We start from the raw sequence: 25,749 nt of genomic DNA, 5'->3' as shown, positions 1-25,749 counted from the left end.
TCCTTCTGTAGTTTTGCTTTCATCTGTCTATGAGATTTATTGTTTACACATCTCTCTGCCCTAAAGAATGTACGCTCTGGCGATGGGAGATTATATTTTATTCATAATAAGGACAGCTACAAATTATGGGCTGGTCAGGCACTCTAGATACATTATCTCATTGTAAGCCCACGACGCAGGAAATGCCCCCCCCCCCCCGCTTCGTTGTTCCCTCCATTTCATTAATGGGGAAACTGAGGTCAGAAGAGCTAAGTGACTTGTCCAAGGTTTCAGTGAGGAGGGGGCAGGATTGGGCATTGAGCCTGGACTCAGTACCTGGAACTGAGGTGTTTCACCCTCGCACCGTATTGTTTGCTGCTATTGGGCGTCAACCAGGGATTTGAGAAGATTTTAGTGCTTCCTCCTCCTGGCACTCCTGAAGCCAAAGAGCACCTTGAGACCTGAGGAGTCAAGCAATCTTTTAAAGGCTCTCAGACTGGGACCAGGTAGAGAGTTCCCCAAGAGGATTCAGAAAAGGGTCCAGCCAAAAAATGAACATTACAAATCATTAAGAAAGGAGAACATTGTCAGAATTTTCTTTAACTGAGCAATCAAACAAAATCCCTTTTCAATGCTTAAGTTCACGCTACCATCTAAATTTCAAAAGCCCAGAACAAAAATCCCCTTTGTTTGCATCCATTGACAAGTATTGCCATGATTCCCCATTTAAAGGTGAAGGCAAATCTCTTTTAAAAAATATTTAAAATATCAAGAGTTCCAAGGGAAGTGTCAGATACATATCATAACCATTAATGTCAATATAGAATCATAACTACCTCATGCTAGGGCTAGATTGTTTTTACCTTAAAGCTAGAATCCAAGTCAAAAGAAAATAGAATTTAAATGATAAAGGATTCTGATCCAATGTTAGCCTCTGGGCCTACCTTTCATGTCCGAGAGCTTGTTGCTAACACAAGCTATTTGAGTGTGATCACCTAAGAAGGAATGTTTGTCTTACTCTGTCTCAAAGCAGGCAAAATGATTGACTGAGTCAGACTTTGTTGAGCTGGGACGTTAACCCTATGTCTGTAACATCCCCCAATGGGTGTCAGTAGAGACTGGTTGAACGTGGGGGGCAGCCTGCACCTTTTGGACTATCATGTAGCTATTGAGAAGATTAAGATCTCTACCTGTAGACTGGAGGGAATGTTCATGATGTATCATTAGGTGCAAAAACCAAGTTACAGCATCGTGTATAAAGTATGCGTCCACTTATTTGAAACAGAACAAGATGAGATCCATATATATATATCCATATATCTATCTATGTCTCTGTCTATATCTGTGTCTACATCTATACCTGTATCTATTTCTATATCTCTACCTGTATAGTCCTGGAAAAATTCGTGGAAGGGCTCCCACCAGGCAGATGCCTGGAGGTGCTGATGGTGGATTTATTAACTTTTTCTTTGTATACTTAAAAAATTACTTCACTTGTTGCAACAAGCACATACTGCTTTTGTAATAAAAACAATAATGAAATATAATTTAAGAAAACCGTCTTCATTGTGATTTTTATTAAAGTGTAGCTTTTCTCTAGACTCATTCTAAAAAATGTATCTGGCTTCCCAACAAGAATTGCACAGAAATATGAACTTACTCTGTAATGATTTTGTCTATTCATTTGTTCGCTTCCTTATTGCCTGCCTTTCTGCACTGTACTATCAGCCTCGTGAGGGTGAAACCTGATTTGGTTCATCCCTGAATTTGTGGCGCTTAGGAGAGTGTCTGGCAAATGGTAGTTACTCACTAAATTTATTTATCTTTATCTATCTTTATTTTGCAGAGGTGAAGTGTCTTGTCCAGGGTCACAACCAGCTTCTAATGACAATGTTAAAATCCATTAATTTAATCAATAAATATTTATTATGCACCTACCACACAGCAGGACCTGTGCTAGGCTCTTGACATACAAAAGCAAGTAGGAATAACAAGATGGATAAAGTTCCTGCTTTCAAGGAGCTTCCAGTCTATTTGTGGGAAGAGAATTGAAACCAGTGTAATTCCCTGCTCTTGTGTTAAACAATGCTGGGACCCAGCAAAACTAACTTAGCTGTATGCTCCAGAACATACTTGATTCTGGGAGGTAGGATGGTGAACTAATCAGCTTATTTATGAAAACTAACAGATCCCAACAGATCCAGCAATTCCACTTCTGGATATCTATTCGAAGAAAATGAAATCACTATCTCAAAGAGATATATGCACCTCCATGTTCATTGTAGCATTATTTGCAATAGTCAAGACGTGGAAACATCCCAAGTGTCCATTGATAGATGAATGGACAAATGAATGGAATATTTTTCAGGTATAAAAAAGAAGAAAATCCTGCCATTTGTGACAACATAGATGGGCCTTGAGGGAATTATTCTAAGTGAAGTAAATCAGACAAAGACAAATACCTACGATCTCACTTATATGTGGAATCTAAAAACAAAAAACCCCCCAAATTCACAGAAAGAGAGAACAGATTGGTGGTTGCCAGAAGCAGGAGGTGGGTGGTGGGCAAAATGGGTAAAGGGGACAAAAGGTACAAACTTCCAGTTATAAAATGAATAAGTCCTGGGGATGTAATGTACAGTATGGTGACTATAGTTAATAATACTGTATTGCATATTTGAAAGTTGCTAAGAGAGTAAATCTTAAAAATTCTCATCACAAGAAAAAAATTTCTTTGTAACTACGTATGATGATAGATGTTAACTAGACTTGTAATCATTTCGCAATATATACACATTTCAAATCATCACGTTGTACACCTAAAACTAATACAATGTTATGTGTCAATTATATCTCAATCTAAAAAAAAAGAAAACTATCAGTTTGGTCATCAAGAGTATACTTCAGGACCACTGCCTTGCTGTGCCTGCCAGTCGAGAGCTATTATGTCATAAACTCTGCCCAGTCTCAGCCAGTTCTCTGTCTTGCAAGACCAGCCTTAAAATCATCCATCAAGGACCCAAAACCCTACAAATACTTTTCTCTAAGTTCCCATTTTCAGACGCTCCTGAGACTCTGTCAAGGTTGTACTCTCCGTGATGGTAGCGCTTCTGATGAACTTAGCTTTGCTGGAGCAACAGGTTTTTCTGGTTGTCTTTTGGGGCTCCCAGAGTTGACAGGGAGCTAGAGAATATTGAAGTAGGCAAATAAATGAATACGATGCTATCAGAAATGACTCAGCTCTCTGCAGGAAAAGGGTGAGGTGATAGAGAGTGATGGGATTGAGTGGGAGTACAGGGTGCAGATATAGCTCTAGTGGTGGGAGAAAGTCTCTCTGGGGAGGTCACTTGCGAGCGGAGCCCTGAGTGATGAGAAGGTGGGAGTCTGCGATAATCTGGGCAGTGAGCTTTCCTGGCAGAGGGAAGAGCTCCTTCAGAGACCCTGAGAGGGGATAGAGCGGGCACGCTGAAGGAATGTAAGGCCAGTGTGAGTGGAGTGAGCGACAGACGTGCGCAGAGACTAGAAGGTTCAAGGCCCCTCAGGCTACAATAAGGAGTTTGGATATCATTCTAGAGCCCTGGGAAGCCACTGGAAGTTTGAAGCAGGAAGTAACGTCGAAAAGTCATTTAAAAATAGTAGTTAAATATTTAAATAATTACAGTGAGCCCATGCCGAAGATATATTTAACTCATTAACGTGGAAAGCAGCAGGACGGTAGAGCTGGTTCAAGGAGCATTTGAGAAACTGAGGTATATATACATAGTCCCTTGGGAAAGGCATGCTGAAGAAAATTTACTAAGTTAGAGACAAAACTGGTTTATGTCCTACAGGGCAACAAAATCCTAACTTCTGCGGTTATCTTTTCTATTCCAGATAGAAATCATTTGCATTGTGGTGGACACTGACATGCTGCCCGCTATCCTAGCTCCACGTTTCCCTCTGTCCAGTTCTGCTTCTTTCTCTCCCTTTTCACAGGTGGTGACTCCAAGAGCACGCCCTAAGAAGCCTCCTGCATGCACGTCTCCGTCTCCGAGTCAGCATCCTGGAGAACTCAACTGGCATCACGCATTTCTAGTGCTCAAAATCCCACAAGTTAGCATGCAACTTCACAGAGCTGGAGGCTTAATGGATAGTAAACAGCAAATCAAACAAAGGTACAGCCCCTAGAGCATTAAATCATTCTTTATTACTATTAAATTAAACAATAGAGTGAGCTCATTACACAGCCATCTTTTTGAATTGTTTTCATGTTTTGGATCATTTTTCTTAACAGGACAAAGTGAGGTTTTCAATCCTCACCTGTAAAATTCCATGGCTCTTCCCCTCACATGTTTCTAGAATGTGAGGACCGAGGGCAATGATAGAAGAGAGTTCTAGCTGAGCCCTCAGAAATCAGGGGCTCTCTGGGGTATCTGGGCACCTGCCCTCCCAGACCTGGGCATTTCTTTGCTGTTAGCTTAAACCCCAAAGCCAAAGGTAGAGCCTGAACACTCACGGGGCATCAGTTCTCATCTAGATCATGAGCTGATATTTCATCAGTTACTGGGATCCAGTAAGTCTCTGTGTCTATGTCTCAGGGTTGGACTCTATGGGATCAGATTCTAGTTCTCTGGTATTCAGACTGGCCCATCATCCATGCATCCAACAACTCTCAGGGTTCTTGCCAAAACTACCCATTGGGCCACTGGGGTGTCAAGGAAGGATACTGGTTGGTTCTCCTGGGCTCCCAGATAACTCCTTGACAGAATACACAATGTATACTAGCAGCAATTCAAATTTAATCAGTCCATCCTATAAGGTTACCTCTTCGAGTGTGCAAAGATATTTGCACAAAGATGTTAGTTGTAGCATTGTTAATAATAGTGAAAAGTTATATGCATTCTAAATATCTGCCTATAGAGCAATGGTTATAAAGAATGATAGCACCTCCATTCTACAGAAACTGAAGCAGCTGTTAAAAACAGAATGTAAAGCAGCTGTTATGTGTGCTGACAAGGACAGATACTCATGTTAAATGAATAAAGGAAATTGCACACATATATTGTGATTATGATCCTGTTTTACAAAACCTCAACCTTTATCTTCACGTGCATATTTGTGTGTGTGTATGTGTAGTAGAAGGACACACAGCAAACCATTAATGATTGATTCTGAGTAATGGAAGAAGAGAAAATGTTCACTTTTACTTTATATAATGCATACATGACTTTTTAAAAATTTGAGGTAAAATTCACATACCATAAAATTCACTGCTTTAACCACTTAAAAGAGTGTACAGTTCAGGGTTTTTTAGTACATTCAAAAAGTTGTGCAACTATCATCACTAATTACAGAACATTTTCATCACCCTAAAAAGAAACCCATACTCAGTAAGCAGTCACTTCCCATTCCCTTCTCCATCTGGCCACCACTATTCTACTTTGTGTTTCTTTCACTTGTCTATCCTGGGCATTTCATCTAAATAGAATCAAACAATATGCGACCTTTTGTCTCTGGCTTCTTCTTTTAGCATAATGTTTTCGAAGTTCATCCATGTTGTATCATGTGTCAATACTTCATTCCTTTTTATAGCTGGATAATATTCCATTGTATGGATAAAACACATTTGTTTATCCATTTGTCTGTTGATGAACATTTGGGTTGTTTCCATTTTTTGGCTATTATGAACAACGCTGCTACGAACACAATTGTTCAAGATTTGCTTTGTTTGAACATCTGATTTCAGTTCTCTTGGGCATATACCTAGGAGTGGAATTGCTGGGTCCTATGGCAATTCTATGTTTAACTTTTTGAGGAACTGTCAAACTTTTCCACAGCAGCTGCACCATTTTACATCCCCACTAGCAATATGCAAGTGTTCCAATCTCTCCACGTCTTTGCCAACACTTTTCTGTTTTTTTTTTCTTTTTTAACACACTAGAGGGTGTGAATTGGTACCTCATTGTGGTTTTGATTTACATTTCCTTAGTGACTAATGATATGCATTTTTTCATGTGCTTTTTGGCCATTTGCATATCTTATTTGGAGAAATGTGTATTCAACCCTTTACCTATTTTTTGTGTTATTCATCTTTTTGTTATTGATTTGTAAAAGTTCTTTTTATATTCTAGATACTAGATCCCTATCAGATACACTATTTGAAAATATTTTTTTCCCATTCTATGGGCTGTGTTTTCACTTCTTGATAGTGTCCTTTGATCTACAAAAGTTTAAAATTGTGATGAAGTCCAATTCATCTTTTTGTTTTGTTTTGCTTTTTGTGCTTTTGGTGTAATATCTAAGAATCCATTGCCAAGTCCAAGGCTATTAAAATTTACCCTTATGTTTTCTTGTAAGAGTTTTATAGTTTTAGTCCTTCTATTTAGGTCTTTGATGCATTTTGAGTTAATTTTGGTATACGGTGTGAGATAAGGGTCCAATTTTATTCTTTTGTTTGTGGATATCCAGTTGTCTTGGTAGTATTTGTTGAAAAAGATATTCTTTCCCATTAAATAGTTGTGGCACTCTTGCTGAAAATCAATTGACCATACATGTGGGGGTTTATTTCTGGACTTTCAATTCTGTTCCATTGATCTCTATGTCTATCCTTATGCCAGTATCACACTGTCTTGATTATTATTGTATTGTAGTTAAGTTTTGAAATAGGGGAAATGTGAATCTTCCTGCATTCATCTTCTTTTTTAAGATTATTTTGGGCATTCAAGATCCCTTACAATTTCATATGAATTTGAGGATTGGCTTTTCCACTTTTTTTCAGAAAGCTGTTGGAATTTTGAATGGGATTGTATTGAATCTGTAGGTCAATTTGGAGGGTATTGCCATCTTAACAATATTAGGTCTTTCAATATATGAACATAGGAAATCTTTTTTATTTATTTAGTTATTCTTTAATTTCTTCCAGCAGTGTTTTGTAGTTTTAAGTATACAATTCATGTACCTCCTTGGTTAAATTTATTTCTAAATATTTTATTCCTTTTGATGCTATTGTAAATGGAATTGTTTACGTATTTTCATTTGGATTGTTCATTGCTAGTGTATAGAAATACAACAGATTTTTGTATGTTGATCTTGTATCCTACAATTTTTCTGGATTTGTTCATCAGCTTTAAAAGTTTTTTTTTTTTTGGTGGATTCCTTAAGACTTTCTATATGTAAGGTTATGTCTTCTATGAAGAGAGATAGTTTGGCTTCTTTTTTTCCAATCTGGACATAGGCATTTATAGCTATTAATTTACCTCTGAACAATGCTTTCACTGCATCCCATAAGTTTTGGTATATTTTGTTTTCTTTTTCATTCTTCTCAAATATTTTCTAATTCCTTTTGTGGTTTCTTTGACCCATTGGTTGTTTAAGAGTGTATTGTTTAAGGGCCCACCCGGTGAGGTAATGGTTAAGTTCGTGCGCTCTGCTTCAGTGGCCCAAGGTTTGCAGGTTCAGATCCCAGGCAAGGACCTACACACCACTCATCAAGCCATGCTGTGGCAGCATCCCATATACAAAATAGAGGAAGATGGGCACAGTGCTTAGCTCAGGGCTAATCTTCCTCAGCCAAAAAAGAGGAAGATTGGCAATGGGTGTTAGCTCAGGGCTGATCTTCCTCACCAGAAAAAAAAAAAAAAGAGTATGTTGTTTAATTTCTGCATATTTGTGAATCTACAGATTTCCTTTTGTGATTGATTTCTAATTTCATTCCATTGTGGTTGGAGAAGATACTTTGTATGACTTCAATATTTTAAAGTTTATTCAGACTTGTCTTGTGGCTTAATATGTGATTTTTTCTGTAGAATGTTCCACATGTACTTGATAAGAATGTGTATTCTGCATTATTGAGTGGAGTATTCAATGCATGTCTGTTAGGTCTAGTTGGTTTATAGTTTTCTTCAAGTCTTCTATTTCCTTGTTTATCTTTTGACTAGTTTTTCTTTTCATTGTCAAAAGTGGGGTTTTGAAGTCTCCAGCTTTATTGTTGAACTACCTATCGCTAATGTTGAATGTGTGAGTTTTTGCTTCTTGTATGTTGGGGGTTTTGTTCTTAGATGCATATATGTCTTTCATTATTATATCTACTTGATGAGTTGATCTTTTTATCATTATATAATGTCCTTTTTTTGTCTTTTGTAACAATATTTATCTTAAAGTCTATTTTGTCTGATATTAGTATAGCCACTCCAGGTCTCCTTTGCATGGATTATCTTTTTTCATCTTTTCACTTTCAACATATTTGTGTCTTAAGATCTAAAGTGAGTGTCTTGTAGACAGTATAAAGTTGGATCATGATTTTTTTTCTAATCCATTCTGCCAATCTATTCCTTTTGATTGAAGAGTGTAATCCATTTACATATAGAGTAACTACTAATTAGGAGGGACTTACTTCTGTCATTTTGCTATTTATTTTTTATATGTCATATTTTTTTTCTCAATTACTCCATCACTGCTTTCTTTTGTGTTCAATATTTTCCACTGTGCCATTTTGATAACCTTCTCATTTATTTTACTATACATTTTTTGTTATGATCTTATAGTTGCTCTGGAGATTACAATTAACACCTTAATTTATAATAATCTTGTTTTAATTAATACCACCTTATATTCCATAGTATACACAACTTTGGTCCTATACAGCTCTGCACTCCCCTTTATGTTATTATTGCCACAAATCATATCTTTATACACTGTGTTATCATCAACATAGATTTATAATTATTTTATGTAGTTGTCTTTTAAGTGATATAGGAAAAAAATAGGAGTTATAAACCAAAAATACATTTATACTGATTTTTGTATTTAACTATGTAGTTACCTTTATTGGTGTTCTTTATTTCTTACTGTTACTGTCTAACATCCTTTCATTTCTGCCTGAAAGATTCCCTTTAGCATTTCTTACTGAGCAGGTCTTCTGGTGACAAACTCAGTTTCTGTTTATCTGGGAATGTCTTAATTTCTCCTTTATTTTTGAAAGATACTTTTGCCAGATATAGAATTCTTGGTTGACACATTTTTTTTCTTTAAGCCCTTTAAATATGCCATTCCACTGTCATCTAGCCTCCATGGTTTCTGATGAGAAGTCAGCTGTTCATCTTATCAGAGGCCCTTGTACATGATGGTGAGTCTCTCCTCTCTTGCTGAATTCAGAATTTTCTCTCATTTTTGGCCTTCAACAATTTGGTTATTATGTGTTGTCTTCATTAAGCTGTGAGCTTCATCTGTTTGCTGTGAACCTTTGATTAGCTTCCAGAATTCTGCTAAGAATTGATTCTGACAGGTTTTTGTTTTGTTTGTTTGTTTGTTTGTTTGTTTTTTGTGAGGAAGATCAGCCCTGAGCTAACATCCATGCTAATCCTCCTTTTTGTGCTGAGGAAGACCAGCTCTGAGCCAACATCTATTGCCAATCCTCCTCCTTTTTTTTCCCCAAAGCCCCAGTAGATAGTTGTATGTCATAGTTGCACATCCTTCTAGTTGCTGTATGTGGGACGCGGCCTCAGCATGGCCAGAGAAGTGGGCATCGGTGCGCACCCGGGATCCGAACCCAGGCCGCCAGTAGCGGAGCACACGCACCCAACCACTGAGACACGGGGCCGGCCCTGTTTTTTTTTCTTTGCCATTTTATTGCTGCTGTTGTGAAAGGATGTATTTTTGGAGTTCCCTGTTCCACTGTTTTCACTGATGTCACCACATATTTGACTTTTTAAAATAAAATTTTTCTTTGTATTAATTGTAGATTCATGTGCAGTTGCGAATAATTATGCAATTTACCCCAATGATATTATCTTGCAAAATTGCGGTACAGTATCACAACCAGGATATTGACACTGATACAGTCAAGATATAGAACACTCCCATCAACACAAAGATCCCTGTGTTGCCCTTTTGCATCCACACCCATCTCCAACTATCCCCTCCACCCCAATCTTGTTGGGATTCTGTTCTATTTCTATAATTCTGTTCTCCATTTCTATAATTTTGTTTTTCCAAGAATGTTATAAAAATGGAATCATATGATATGTGACCCTTTGGGATTGGCTGTTTTCACTCAGCATAATTTCCTGGAGAGTCATTCAAGTTATCGTGTGCATCAACAGTTTCTTCCTTTTTATTGATGAGTTTCATAATTAAAATATGCAGGAAAACCTTATTTTCTGAAAACCACTTAATTAGATTCTCCTTTACAAAGTTTTAGAAGCTTGGTCGCTGGCTAAGGGTTGAGGTAACACATTGCTGAGGGACAGTGCCTGCCCTCAGGTTGCCTATGGACTGGGAGCAGAGACAGAGCTACAGGACAATGAGACGGGTGCCTTAGTTCTTGGATGAACAATGCTCTTTGGAAGCCCAGAGAAAGCAGATTGAGTTCTACTGGGCCAGAGGAGGTAGACAAAGCCATGGCAAGCTGATTATCTTTAGGAGGACAAGGGTTACCAGAATAGAAAAGACTATGCTTGCTGTGGTAGTAAGAAGTTATTGCTGAAGAGCCAGTGTCGGAGTCTTCTCAGGGAGTTTAAATTCTGCTTCACTGGTAGTAATGTGTGATCTTGAGCAATTTACTTAACAACGTTAAGCCTCAGTTCCTCAGTTTCTGCAGGTATAAAATGAGGATGATGGTATACATGCACCCGAGGATTAAATGAGATGATATATATGAGGGGCCTGGTACATAGTGAGCACTTCATAAATGTTACATTGATTATTGCTGTTATCACTTTATTTTTAGTTTCTTGCTGCCCCACTGTCTACTGTTTTAGCTTCTTGACTTTTTTATATCAGACCCCATAAATAATTATTGAAACTTCTTTGCTTGCAGTTTTCCCAAGGTTCAGTGTTTAAAGTACACAACCTTTCTGCTATGAGCATCCAGAGTTCCCTCCATGTGGCTTTCTCTTGGTTTTGAGATTTCCGTTTCTCTTTGTGATTTGCACAAATGCATTTGGGCATTGGAGGGATGACCATGCAAAATTCCTGAGGCTGACTGTGGCCTCCTAATGAGGGAGGCCCTCTGTAATTGAGACAGGGGATGATGCTGAGTGATGCCGGGAAGCCTCCCCAGCGTCTAGAGGTGAAGGGTGTTTGCTGGGCCTCTATGGATTTGTGCCACTTAAGTGTTACCTGCCCCTGTCCCTGTGAGCTGCGCCAACACTCTCCAGGGTTTAGAACCACTGCTGCCCTAGAAAGGGGCCAAAGACAGCAGAACTCAGGTTCTAGGAAAGCAGAAGCCTGGATTTCCAGTGTCTGTGGTCTTGCTGGTCTATGATCTTTCCAGTGTCTGTGGTCTCAGTCATTTCCTTCTGAGCACACTGGTTTAGAGCAGGGGTTGGCAAAGTACAGCCACAGGATAATCTGACCCACCAGTTATTTTTGTATAGTCCATGAGCTAAGAATGGTGTTTATATCTTTAAATGGTTGAAAGAAAATCAGAAGAAGAATAATGTTTTGTGTCACATGAAAATAATAGGAAATTAAAAACTCAGTTTCCATAAATAAAGTTTTATTGATATACGTATTTATTAAATATGCTCACTTGTTTACATATTGTCTATGGCTGCTTTTTGCTTCTGCGACAGAGTTGGAGCAGTTGTGACAAGGACTGTATGGCCTGCAAGGCCAAGAACAATTACTATTTGGCCCTTTACAGAAAACGTTTGCTAAGCCCTGGTTGAGAGCATGGGCTCCAGAGCCAGACAGAGCCGGGTCTTGAGTCCCTACTAGCTGCGTGACTTTGGGCAAGTTACTCAGCTCTCTGTGTCTCATAATCCTCATCTGTAAACTAAGAACGGTAACAGCATGAAGATTAAATATGAGGATGCAGGCAACATATCTAGTACAGTGCTTGGCACATGATAAAGACTCAATAAATTGTCATTATTAGTGTAACAATAACAGCGATTATTATTTTTAGCTATGTGACAGGTACAATGGACACAGCGGAGAACGAAACACTGCCTTTATCCTCAAGTTGCCTCCAGTCTTGACAAGGAAGCAATGGAAAAGACAGACAAGTACAGCACAGTGGGATAAACATTAAGAAAGGAGGAAACTCCACTCGCGGTAGAGATGGAGGGCATGTACTCAGGACACTGCATAGTTCAGGGTGAAGATGAGAAAGGGGCAGAGGGAAGCCTGCAGTGGCAGGTTAGAGGTAAATCACGGATATTCTTGAACAGCAATGTCTATGTGCCAGGCATGGGGTAAGTGCTTTCTGTAAATTTTCTTATTTAATCCTCAGGATAATCCAGTGGTTCTCAGTGGGGGAGGGAGGGCTTGACCCCAGGGAACATTTGGCAATGTCTGGAGACGTTTTTGGTTGTCCCAGTTGGCGGGGAGGTGCTACTGGCATCTAGGGGTGGAGGCCAGGGACGCTGCTGAACATCCCATAGTACCCAGGACGGCCCCACAACCAAGAAGTACCCTGTCCAAGGGGCAGCCCTGTGCACTCGTGCACTCCGCTTCGCTGGCCCAGGGTTTGTGGGTTCAGATCCCAGGTGCATTCCTACACACCACTTATCAAGCCATGCTTTGGCGGCGGCCCACATGCAAAATAGAGTAAGACTAGCACAGACGTTAGCTCAGGAACAATCTTCCTCCAGCAAAAAGAGGAAAATTGCAACAGATGTTAGCTTACGGCCCATCTTCCTCACCAAAAAAAAAAAAAAAAAAAAAAAAAAAATTACCCTGTCCAAAATGTCAGTAGTGCCGAGGTTGGGAAAACCTGAGATACTCCTAAAAGGAACTATTCTTATCTACAGTATACTGCAATTGAGAGTCTAACTTGCTGCCCCCAAGGCCCCAGTTTAATATTTTAACCTACATCCTAGCTTCAGCAGCTGTGCCTGTGGCCGTTATTCTCACAGCTTCCCCTGACCAGCCAAGGAGGGGCTGCTGAATGGTTTCAGTAGGAAAGTGACAGGGACAGATTTCTGCTTTAGAAAGGTCACTGTGATATCCGGAGTGGAGGAAGGACTAGAGGATGGGGGCTGGCAGGTGAGGAGCCGGAGGCAGCTTGCAAGTAAGGGGGGGGGGTTGGTGGGGTGGACCTGGGGGAAGAAGGCTGCTGGCAAGGGCAGGGATGCTTCTTAAAGCAGGGCCACCCCTCTTTCCAGCCCTGTAGAATCAGAATTCTCCAGGACGACGTGAAAACTTGTGCTTGAGTGGTCAGCTGATTTTTGCCATCGGATAAAACTGGGAGATAACTGCAGTATCCGTTGGGTGTTTTGCGAGCTCTACACTTATGCTAAGCCCATGGGGATGGAGAAGGGACAGATTGAGGGCAATTTAGGGAGTAGTTCTAGGTGCTGGAGATACGGCCATGAACAAATAGACAATAAACAAGTAAGTAAAACATATTGTGTGTAAGATAATGAAAAATTCCTTGGAGAAACATAAAGCGAAGGAGGGGGAATAGAGGGAGGCGGTGCAGGGCAGATCTGGGGTATATTCACATCCATAACAGAATATCTTCATTAGAACTTCTTTAGAACCACACTAGGACTCTTTGTAGTCAAGGATGAACTCTTCACGAACTAGTCTTTGGTCAACTGGCCATTCAGCGGATGAACCATTTAGGGAGCTGGCCCTTCTGCAGACTGGCCTGCTTAGGCCCAGGTGGGGGAGAAGGGAGCAGGAGCTGGCCAGGGCATAGAGAAATCAGTTCAGCCTTGTGCCTGTGAGTGGGTGACTGTCCCCCAGAAATGGAATGAGGCCCGGGAGGTTTGCTGGGGGGATGGAGACAGGGCAACAACGGCACCTCTAGGGCAGGCCTGCCGAGCTGGCCTAATCACCAATATGCCCGACGTTCCCTCTCAGAATGTCCCCGTTGGGATGTAAGATTTGCAGTCACTCTCGAGATGGCCATGGACTCCAGACAGAGAGAACTGATCCACAGGGACATGAGAGCCTGTGCGCAGGGGCCTTATGAAGGGGAAAGAACTCCCTGGAAAGAAATGGACAGGCCTGCAGAACAAACACTCCCCACCTTCAAAATTAAGACCAGCCCTTGGTGTCGGTCCCAGCACAAGGGTCAGCGGGGAAAGCGCTCGCTGATCAGCCCAGAGTCTGGGCCTGCGGAGCACATATTTCCATGCTACTTAAACGGGCAATTACTGAAGTCACCACTCTGTTTCAACAAGAGGAACTTAATTAAGTGGTTACAGCCATCTCCCTGATGGAATAATATTTGTCTTTGCAATGCAGAAAACATGCGATCACGTGGTGAGTAAGGCTGCGGCTCTTCCTCCCCTCGGAAGGCCTCCGCGGGGCCCCCCTTCCCCCGCCGTCCCGTTCGCTCGGCTCCTTCAGGCCCTGGGGTCTGAACGCCTCCTTCGCGGGGCGGCGAACTGCTGGCTCCAGCGCGCCCCCGCGCGGCCGCCGCCCAGAAGCGCGCCTTCAGCTGGGGCAAAATCTGGTTTTGATTCAGTTCGGTTAAGTTGTGGGCTTAGGAGTCTGGCTGTGAGTGAGGATTGGTCCTGAGCCTTTCAGGGACTATGGACAAGAACTTTCAGGCTCGTGGGGTGGGCATGGGACACGTGGAGACAGTCAGGGACTATGGACAAGAACTTTCAGGCTCGTGGGGTGGGCATGGGACACGTGGAGACAGATAACTACAAAGATGGGGTTAAGAGTTCACGACGGGAGCCAGACTAAGTTACCTCTTGTGTCACTGCTAGAACACCAAGTGACTTTGGGCAAGTCACTAACTTCTGCAAAGAACGTGCTGGTGACCTTGCCGGGATGTTGCCAGGCTCAACGAGACAACATTCAAAGTGGCCTCTACCTCACACAGTGCTAGAACATAGAACGTGCTCAAAAAGAGTTAGGCGTTCATTTTATTATTACTATTACTGGTACTGTTATCACTGGTGGTCTTTGTATTACGTTTTAAAAGACTCCAGACCACACTCCCTCCGCCCTCTCTCCATCCCTAGCATTAAACTTAATATTTTTGTAAAAGTAAGTAAGGGAGAGAGAAGAAAACAATGTTATTGCACATGCGTACAGTAAATCATTTTCGGATCCTCGGCATTTGTTTCCCCTTTAACCTAAGCCAGACTCAGGAGGAATGGGGGGTACTTGTATTGTATAATTCACATTTAAGTTCATAATATAAAAAATGAACTGATATTCACCACACCACTTCCCTCCTTCCTTTCCTTCTATATTTCCCTGATGGTGTTGATTGGGAAATAGGCTGGGCTCACCTTGACCCTCACGACTTAAGAAGAGCATCTGGAGGAAATTCAGTTCCTTTTTATGATAAAGGGAGACACAACAATGTAAATAAGTAAATAAACAAATGGTTATTTTGTTTGAACATTCATAAATAGTATTAAATTAATATTACTATATTATATATTATAAATAATAATATTAATTAAGTCTATTAATATAGAGCAGGTTTCCCCACCTCAGCACTATTGACATTTTGGACCCCATAATTCTTTGTTGTTGTGGGGACTGTCCTGCGCATAGTAGGGTGTTTATTAGCATCTCTACCTATTAGCTGCCACTGGCAAACCCCAGTTGTGATTGACAAATGTCCCCTGGGGGGAAAAATCGGCCCCAGTTGAGAACCACTGGCAGAGAGCGTGATTTTTTGTGAGATCCTCAAGTTACAGCCGACAACAGGGAGAGTCCAGCCTGCATAACTGTAAGACAGAGGTTCTGGAATGGCATGTAGGCCCCTCTTCCCACAAAAACAGCCCTGGCTATGATGTGGGAAAGGTCCCGGGGACCCCTACAGAGTTGGAATTTGAAGCAAAGGATGTGGGAATTGAAAGCTGTTCCCAGGATCCACAATTGTGCTGCATGTAGAAATCCCGTGACAATTCTTGGAATCCTATTAGAATATGGTTAGTTCAGTAAAAGATGCCTGTTTTACCCATTGTAAAACGAATGTTATGATATTAAAGGAGAACTAATTTTTTGTGCCACAAAAAATCTCATATTCCTTGCATACTTCAGCTTTTATTTTTTGCAGGTTACTTGTAGGTCTTACACACCAGGGGTTGGCAAACTGCAGCTCATGGGCCAAATCTGGCTGGTTGCCTGTTTTTATAAATAAAGTTTTATTGGCACATGGCCATATCCATTCATTTGCGTTACTCTCTGTGGCTGGTTTCACTCTACAGCGGCAGAGTGGAGTAGTTATGACAGAGACCATATTGTCTGCAGAGCCTAACATATTACTATGTAGCTCTTTATGGAAAAAGTTTGCCCGTCCCTGTTATATACACACATTGTCCACAAAACTTCAATTGTACTAAACTATTTTGATATGGCATAGAAAAAAATGTAACATAATTTGGGCAGCACCTTACAAAGTTTCCTGCTGATCAAACATCCTCTCAGCCACCATCTCGCCTGATTATCACGATGGCCTCGGGAGGGAGATATTGTCGTTATCATTCCTAAGGATTAGAAGAGACACTGAGGCAAAGAACGGTGACATGATTGGCCCAAGGTCACAGCCAGTAGAGCTAGAGCGGAAACTCATCATCTGGTCCTTTATTCTACGGTCACTCCTCATGTATCCACCTGCTCCAAGCTGTGCATTTGTCAAACGTATGCTGCAATATGCAGATTCGCTTATGGGTAATTTTACTATAGGTTAATTTTTCTAAACATCCAGCTCCTTAGCAACCAGTGCAGATAGAAATCACTTTTCAGTTTGATTGTTTGGATTCCTACCATGGTGACTTAGGGTAGAAATTGCCCCAAACCAAGGCGACTTAGTTTTTCTCTCCCAGTAAATCAAGGCAGGTATATAATTTGCCCATGGTTTTGTAAATACGAATGTCGAGTAAGTCACCTGAACCCACGAGAGAAAGACCAGGCTGGTGTAGCATCTAAAAGTAAGGTGGGACATGTGGGACTTGCATAGCTTTGCTGGTGAAATTATTAGTTTTTGCTCTGGGGCAGAGTTAGCTTGGATAAGATACTGGAGCCTCAGGCCGTCATTAAAGTGTGTTATGGGGAAAGAGAAAAAAAAGTTTCTGTGGTCAAATAAAGTGGGAGACACCAGTGTAAACAAAGATAACACAGGTTTCTGCTGCAGGACTTCTCAGAGTCTTTTAATATGCTAATATGCTTGTAACTTTCCAAGAGGGCCTTGGTGTGCAGCCCTTACCAACCTCTCTAGATGGTGGGGTGCTTGTTTCCAGAAATATCCACGAGAGTCACTCCATAGAACCTTTGAGGCCCATGCAATGTTCCATGTGCGGTCCATCCACATGGTCCATCTACCAAACAAGGATTATTGTCCGCCCCGCTGCCCAGATGGACAGACAGGCTCAGGCTCCGCGTCAGCCGAGTGGAGGCCCCAGGATCCAGCTGCAGGCTGTCTGCTCCACGGCTGCATTCCCAGCTACTGTGTTGCCCACTGCTCGGCTAGATCCTCCTCGTTAATCAAATGGATCAATCCATTCAGCTTCATGAGAGAATCAGGGGAAAAAAATGGTTTAACTTTCTCACTGAATTTCTCAGACTTTTGCCTGAGAGGTTGACTACTTTGTGGTTTCGGTGTGCTAACAGCTAACTGACTAGAATGTAGCGATTGTCTTTCTGGCCACCACAGTGGCCACTATGAAGTCAGCTCAGTCTGCTGGTTCTTGCTCCCTGCTCTAAACCTTGGGTTGGCCCCTGCATGGTCACACAGAAGCCAAGGTGCTGCTGAAGCCTCAGAAACTTCCTCTCCCTGGGGGGGTGGGGGGGTGGGGGAGGGGACAGGACCGATCTTTCAGTGGGACAGGATCTGCCCCAAGGGAGATCCTTCTCATTTGTATTTGTTAGGACTTTGGGTTGCAAGTCTCAGAAACCTAAGTTTTCAGCAAAAAGAGGACTTTACTGGCACATGAATCCAAGGAAGGGCTGAAGAACCAGGCCTCAGAAAGGGCAGCTGCTCAGCTGGGCTCAGGAACAATCAGAACCAGGGTACAGAATGTTCCAGAACACTGTTTCTACCTCATTTCTTGGCTTTTCTCTCTTTGTGCTGTCTTACTGCAGACTGCTTCTCCTGAGGTAAGATACAGGGTGACGTGGTCTGAGTTTTTCAGTGCCACAGTTCCAGTCCCCAGAGGGTGACTGGCATGTTTTCTGATCCCAAGCCCAAATCCCAGGGGAGGCTTGTGTTGGCCCAACTGGGTCAGATGACCACTCTGGGACCCATCAGCCACGATCAGGGGTGGGAGGGGAAGAATCACAGGGTATTAACAGGGAGGCTGTCAAATGAGCCACGGGAGAGAGGAAATTTCTAGACAGGGCAACGAGCAGACAGTCGCAACTATCCATGGAAGCCAGTGACGGCCAGATTGGCCTCTCCATCAAATTCTAACCCTGGTTTTTACTTCACCTATGAAAGTTGATCATTCAGGATAATAAATTCCTGTTTCACAAAAGTTAAAAATTGTCTTTCTCATAAAAAAGCCGATAAAGGGTACTATTTAAGTGGGGTTAATAATAGTATCACCTCATAGGACTCTGTGGGGATTAAATGAGGTAATAACAGGTAAAGTGCCTGGCACACAGTAAGCCCTCAGTCGGTGCTGGCTGTCGTTCTTATAAACAAAGAGATGGTGTCTAGATGGGGTGGGAATCTTCTCCTCCACCCTAAGCCGCGGTTAGAGTCGATTTGTTTCCTGCCACAACCTCATTTCCTGACAAAAGGTCTAATTTTCCCAGGAAGTGGTTCATTTCATCAAATCCAAAGATGAGTTCAGCTGTCTCACGGAATAGGCCTTCCTTGTTCTCAGTCCCGACACCGAGGTCCCTGTCGCTTCCTGGAAATGCAGGCGGACGACTGCGCCGGCGTCTGCGGCCACCCCGGTGACTTCCAGACCGTGGATAATGCGCAGACATCGGGCGGCCGTGCCCCTGAGCAACACCCGGGGTACCTAAAACCCTGGTTTTCCAGGAAGGAATGCGTGGAGGCGGCATATGGGTTTTATAACCGAGAAGACATTCTGATTCATTAGAACGACCAGAACCGCGCGCCAGCGAAAGCTGCGGCCGGGGAGCCGCGGACTCGACGGCCGGACCGCGCGAGCCGGGCGCCGGCAGCTGCGCCCTGGTGTCTCGTCTCTGCAAGGAGAGGAAACCGCCGCGAGGAGTGGGCAGACAAGGCCTGGGAACGCCTAGCACGTTGCCTGACGCACGGGGAGGGAACGCAGTCCCTGGTCCCCTCCGAGGACCGGAGACCGGAGAGGAAATGACGCGGCCGCTGCCAACCCCTGTCGCTAGACACTCAGATTGTTCCTTAAGCACCACGTTTCTTTTAATCAGGCTGTTCTTCACCGGGGCTGTTTTAATTAAGGGTCCTCTGTCAACACAAACCATATGTTCCCGGGTCTTGCTTGGTTACTAATGATGCCCGAGATTATTAAGTCTGGAAGGAATTTCCAGCTCCGGCTTGACTGGTCTTTCCGCTCTGCCCCGCCCCTCAAGGCCCCACTCCTCTCCCATCGGCTTTCACCCACGTACCCTCCTTCCTGGGCGTGCTTAACCTTTTGGAAACTGACCTGGGAGAACAATATGTCCAGATCAATATCGGAGTATAATATGCTAAAATACGGTTCTGAGCCTCTCCCGTTCCTATTGGCAATTCTTTCCTTCAGATCCAGGCTATAATCTGGTATTCCTTCAAAATATATTCTGTAAAAAAATATTACACGCACACATACTCACATGCACTATATATATAAACATATGTATATATACATGTGCTTGTTTGTATACACACATACATATGTATGTGTACATGTGTGCATACACACAGGCATATACACATATTCATATACACATATTCATACATATATATACGAATATGTGTATATATACACACATGTATATACAGTGCAAGTGTGTATATACATATGTATAAATAAATATATATGTCTATATGTGTACACACATATCTTTTTTTCCCTATGAATTAGAGAAGAGGGCAGACTGGTCTCCTGATGGCTGAGCTCAGCCTCTTCTCAGTTGCCCCATGTGTGGCTGGAAGCCTCCTAAAATGACCCCCAGTGATGGCTGCTCCTGTATTTACAGCCCGTGTGATTCCTTCCCCTCGAGTGTCAGCTGGACTTAGTAACTTGTTTCTAATCAATAGAATGCAGCAAAAATGATGATCACTTCTGAGAGCAGGCTACAGAAGACCGTGCCTTCAGCCTCACCGGCGTTCCTTCTCGATCTCCCGACTGTGTGCTCTGATGAAGCAGCTGCAGTGCGGAGAAGCCCCTGCGTCCAGGCACCGAGGAAGCCCGTAGCCCAATGGCCACTGAAAAGCCTGACAGCGAATCCACCCCCAGTTGAGCCTTGAGATGACCGCAGACCTGGTCACCTTGACGGCACAGCCCAGTGAGCCGCCTGGGGTTGGAGGACCCGGCTGAGCTGCACCCAGATTCCTGATCCACAGAAACTGGGAGAGAACAAATTCGAGTTGTTTCAAGTTTCTAAATTTGTAGTAACTTGTTATGCACAATAGATAACTAATTTTCCTAAGCAATGTAGTCTGGCCCCAAACCTGGAAACTCTTGAGATTACACACCTGGCAAATGGCAGACAGCCTCTTCCAGAAACTGGAGTTAGCGATGGTGCCTGCCTCAGAGTGCAGTTGTGAGCGTGAGATGAGGTCACGTTCGCTGAATGGTAGCCCGGGCTTGGCTGTAGCAGGCACCACATTGACATGAGCTCTTGTCATCACTGAATCCTCAAGGCCGGGTTTACACATCCCGCTCTGTGCAGACTTTCCTCATTTCCTTCGCATTCCTCACGAGGGGAGTTCATCCCTCATCTCTGTGCTCACAGCACGCTGTCAGAACACTTGCCCTTCTGTGCTGTGGGTAGTGGATTTTTTCTACCTAACCCCCTTCTCTCCGCTGAACTTGAGTTCAGCTTTGTGTCTGCGGCACCCAGCCCAAGGCCTCACAGAAAGTCAGGGCTTAGAAATCACCCTTTCTACCCTTCTGTTCCACGTAAATGGTACCAGGTTGAAATCACCTTTCCCCTGGGCTGGCAAGGGAGAAAGAGACTTTCTGATTTTGTTGTCTTCAAAGGTGGGAGAACCATCCCAACCATCACTTGGATGACTTCACCCTGTCTTAGTCAGCTTGGGCTATTATAACAAAATACTATAAGCTGGTGGCTTATCAACAACAGGAATTTATTTCTCACAGTTCTGGAGGCTGAGAAGTCCAAACACAAGGTGCTGGCTTATTTGGTGTCTGGTGAGGGCTCTCTCCCTGGGGTGTAGACAGCTGCCTTCTTGCTGTGTCCTTGCATGGTGGAGAGAAAGCGAGCACCGTTGTGGCCTCTTATAAGGCACTGATTCCCTTCATGAGGGCTCCAAGCTCATGACCCAGTCACCTCCAGATATCACAGTGGGGATCAGATTTCACATATGAATTTGGCGCTGGGGGGACACAAGCATTTGGTTCATAACAAACCCCAAATAAAACTATTGAGGGAAATGGGAGTTGAGAGGAGTCATGAAGAAGTGGGGTTTTGACTGTGGAATTTCTTTATCCTGAAAGTCCAGGAATGTTAAAGTTCCCTTTCAGTTTGCTCATGAAGAGACCCCCCCCCTTTTTTTTGGTGAGGAAGATTGGCCCTGGGCTAACATCTGCACCCATCTTCCTCTATTTTGTATATGGGATGCCATCACAGCATGGCTTGATGAGCAGTATGTAGGTCCGCACCCAGGAACTGAACCTGCCAGCTGAAGTGGAGCACGCGAACTTAACCACTACACCACCAGGCCGGCCCTGGAGAGCCCCACTTTTGAGAGGAGGACTCAGAGTCAGGCAGTCTTAGAGCTGGAAGGGATCTCAAAGATCATCCAGTGCTGTGATCTCCATTTTACAGGTGAGCAAACTGAGGCGATCGAATGATAAAGCTGCACAGTTAGTATGGGCAGAGAGGGCAGAGCTGGCACTTGAACCCAGGTCTGTCTGTCCCACAGATCAAGCTCTGAGCACTATGGCATCCCTGAGGGTGCCCTGGGGTTCTGGGTGGGTAAACCTGCAGGCTGAGGGCAGACTTCTGGGGAAACGCCAGACTTCCTCTCCCTCCCCTGGGCCAAGGGAAGGAAGCCTGGTATGTACGTTTCCTGAAGACTTCTTCCTTGTTCTTCCCACCTACGATTTCATTTGTTTATTTTCTATCTTTACTTTTTTCTGACTGTAAAAGTAATGAATGCTTATAGCAAACTTTACATTTGGAAAAAGCAAAACAAGAGTTTACGTGTACACAGGAAAACATTCGTTTTTTGACTAATGTGTCCACGATACTGAGTCTGGGATGGAGTATATAATAAATAAATATTTATTTAATACATAAACAAGTTATTGCCAAGGGGTTACATTATGGGAGGGCATTAATTTTTATTTTATACACATCTATATTATTTGAATTTTTAAAAAATCAGTCATGTATTTTTGAACACAAATAATTTTAGTTGTAAAAATGCAGTCCCCCTACCTAGTGCATGAGGCTTTGCTCATGTAGAGAAGGCTTTATTACCCAAGTAAGATGAGGCGGGGGCAGGCCCGGTGGCGTACCAGTTAAGTTCGCACGTTCTGTTTCAGTGGCCCGGGGTTCGCTGGTTTGGATCCTGGGCGCAGACATATTCACAGCTCATCAAGCCATGCTGACATGGCATCCCACATAGAAGAACTAGAAGGGCCTGCAACTAGGATGTACAGCTATGTACTGGGGCTTTGGGGAGAGAAAAGAAAAAGAGGAAGATTGGCAATAGTTGTTAGCTCAGGGCCGATCTTCCTCAAAAAACACAAAACAAAAACCTGACTTCATTGGCAAGGATTACTCCAGGAATATTCACAAATGGACTAAAGAATAAACATCAAACAAAAAAACAGATGAGGTGAACGAGGCTTTCAGTGGTACAGAGAGGGACATTGTGGCAGGAAGCCGCACGTGCAGAGGCCTGGGAGTGGAGTAACAGCGTGAGTAGAGGGAAGGGAGAGACGGGCACTGGCCACACTGGGAGGGAGTGAAGGTGGGCTGTGGGCAGGGCTGGGTCAGGAATGGCCTTGATTTCACATCCAGATCCTGGACTACGTCCCATCAAGGGAGCCTTGGAAAGTTTCAAGCATGGCATTGATGGGATGATATTTGTCCCCAGTTTACCAAGACAGTCCCAAGAAAAGTGATCTCTGTCGACGGATTGCACTAAGGAAAAAATGAAACCATGCTATGAACACGGGTTATGTCCAGACGCTTGATATAAGTTGTCTCATTGAACTTGAAGGTGGCTGGTATTTTTATCCCCATCCTACTGAGGACAAATAGAAGCTCAGAGAGGTTGATTGGCATCCTGAGATTACAGAAGCAGATAAAAAGGCTAGCATTCGCACCTAGGACTGTGTGAGTTCAAAGCTTGGGCCCTTAACCACGGCAACAAACTGTGTTATTATTTTTTTCACTCTGGATTTAACCACAGAAGTCTGAGGTTGATAAGAGTTGATGTGACTACAAAAGACTCTTAACTACTGCTCTGCAATGCCCAGAGGGACAGGGGTGGGGAACGTCCCTCCAAACCTTCCTCTAATGCTGGAGGCTGCTGATGCCCAGAGAGGGAGGGGCTGCACCCGGGTTCCCTCAGTGAGCTTGAAGCTGTGCAGGGAAGTCCTTTCCAGTTCTGGCATGGATCCAGCTGGGAAGAAGTAATTGGAGACACACAACTGTAGTTGGATCAATTAGTCTGCACCATGTGATTCTAAATCCCGGCCTGCCACCCATTAGCTGTAACGTTGGGTGAGCTAGGTCTCCCTCTTAGTCTCAGTATTTTCTGTCTATAAAATGGAAGGTAATAATACCATGTTGCAAGGTGATTTTGCAGCTCAAAGGAGTTGTATGTTGCTGGCTCATTATAGGTATTGAATAAATGTACCATTAGTATTGTCATTATTGTTGTGGTTATTATTATCTTTATTATTACACGGTCTTAACCAAAGACAAGTTTTAATCAATGAAAGAATTTTACTCTAACCCTCTTTTTTGGGAATGGCTGAACTCTTGCCTCTATAATCATGGGTTAGATAAAGCTGATTGTTCTTGACATAGTTGGAAACTCAGGCATCCCTGTGTAAACAAGGAGAGCTAGTTACGTTAAACCACATTGGGCAGGGATATTTGGCGGTGAAAAACACCACCTCCTTCCAGAGAGCTCTGAAAACGCTCCCGGCCTGCATGAATTTTGAAAAGCAGAGTCCTTCGTGTAATCTTCCCGGAAAAATATATCCAGGGGTGAACTGTAGTCACAGGGAAACTCAGTGACACAGCCTACCCAGAGGAACGGAAGACGTGGGTCGGGACATGTGCACAGGCCCCTTTGTTTGTTTGTCTGGGTCTGACATGTTCCAATTTCATGTGACAAAAGGGAATAGCTTCTCACAAAGCAGAAGTAACATGATCAGAAAACATCAAAACTCTCTCCCACAGTGCCCCAGAGGACCCAGAAAAGGTTACTGGTGTGTTGTGTTCTTCCTATAAACACACTCATTTCATTGCCTCTGCAATTAATGAGTTCTGCTCTTGCCAAATTGCAGTAGCCCAACATCTTCATCAGACCCTCCCTGCCTGGTCTTGCTAGGTGCTCAGAGGAGGTTGTCCTGACAGTGAATGTGGCCCTCATTGTCAGTGTCAGTGTCTGCGTGAGTTTTTTTAAAAGAAAAGTCGAGGCTGGAGCTCTCTGATTGGCTGTTGCTGCCCAGCCAGTTATTCAGTGTGAGAGCTGAGTCTACCAGCTTCTTCCGTGGTGCACTCAAAGACCACTTAGTCATGTAACAGCTAAGCTCTTAAAACAGAAGTCATCCCATTTACCAAATGATGGAGAGGCCCAGGTTGGCCTTAGAAGGCGTTTCTATAGGTGATGACTACTCGGGAGGATTTAAGAGGACCCAGGCCTCCATCTGTTCTCCTCCCACCCCTACTCTCACTGCCCCTACAAAAAAGATTTTTTAAAAATGTCCTTAATCGATATGGTAGTAAAGAACGTTTGGGTTGCCATTCCCTTGGTTTAAGAGACGTCCTCTTTAGGCACTAAGGAGCCCAGGAGGGAGAGCTCTTTGTTCTGTCACTCTTCTTCTCTCTTCTAGTTCTTTGCTCGCAGCGCTGTCAAGGTCTCTACACCTGTGGATCTGGCTTCGTCCTTGCTGGATGTCAGTCCAGCATACTCTAGGATACAGCCCTTAGGAGGCCCGAGTGGTCTTCCCAACTCCCCACCTTGCTCACCCAGGTCTCTGGCCATGACCCCCGCTTATCAGTCTCCCAGGACGGGGTTTCAGCTCCAGGTCTTGACAAATTGTTGAGGTTTTTCAAACCAGTCTCCTTGTTTCCAGAAGTACCTTTTGAGGGTGGCTACCGAGGGATCTTTCCTCAGACATCTCCATCACTCCCATCAGAAGCATTAATGTGCCTTGAGCACTCATCATGTGCCACTTGCATTACACAGAGCTTACCTGACCTCTCCAAGGTCACACGGCAAGTAGGTAGTGAAGCTGATGTGCAGACACCCTCTGTGCCTCTAGAGCCTTTACCACCCCAATTTACTTTTCCCACATTTTGCTGCCTCACTCCCCTACTCAAAGATCCTTGGATGGGCCCCGCCACCCCCAGGATAAAGGGGCAGCTTCCCCGAATGGCCTGCGCTGAGCGGACGTAATCTGCATGGCCTGTCCGTGGCAGGGGCCTTTCATGCCTTTCCTTGGTTTCCATGTTCTGGCTACACCCAAGGCCCAATTTTCTGGTCATTTCCTCTGAAATAATATT

The sequence above is a fragment of the Ceratotherium simum genome, chromosome 4 (assembly GCF_057802395.1).
Source record: "Ceratotherium simum simum isolate JZ-2026a chromosome 4, ASM5780239v1, whole genome shotgun sequence".
Classification (NCBI taxonomy): domain Eukaryota; kingdom Metazoa; phylum Chordata; class Mammalia; order Perissodactyla; family Rhinocerotidae; genus Ceratotherium; species Ceratotherium simum.
This window is presented reverse-complemented; position numbering follows the sequence as displayed.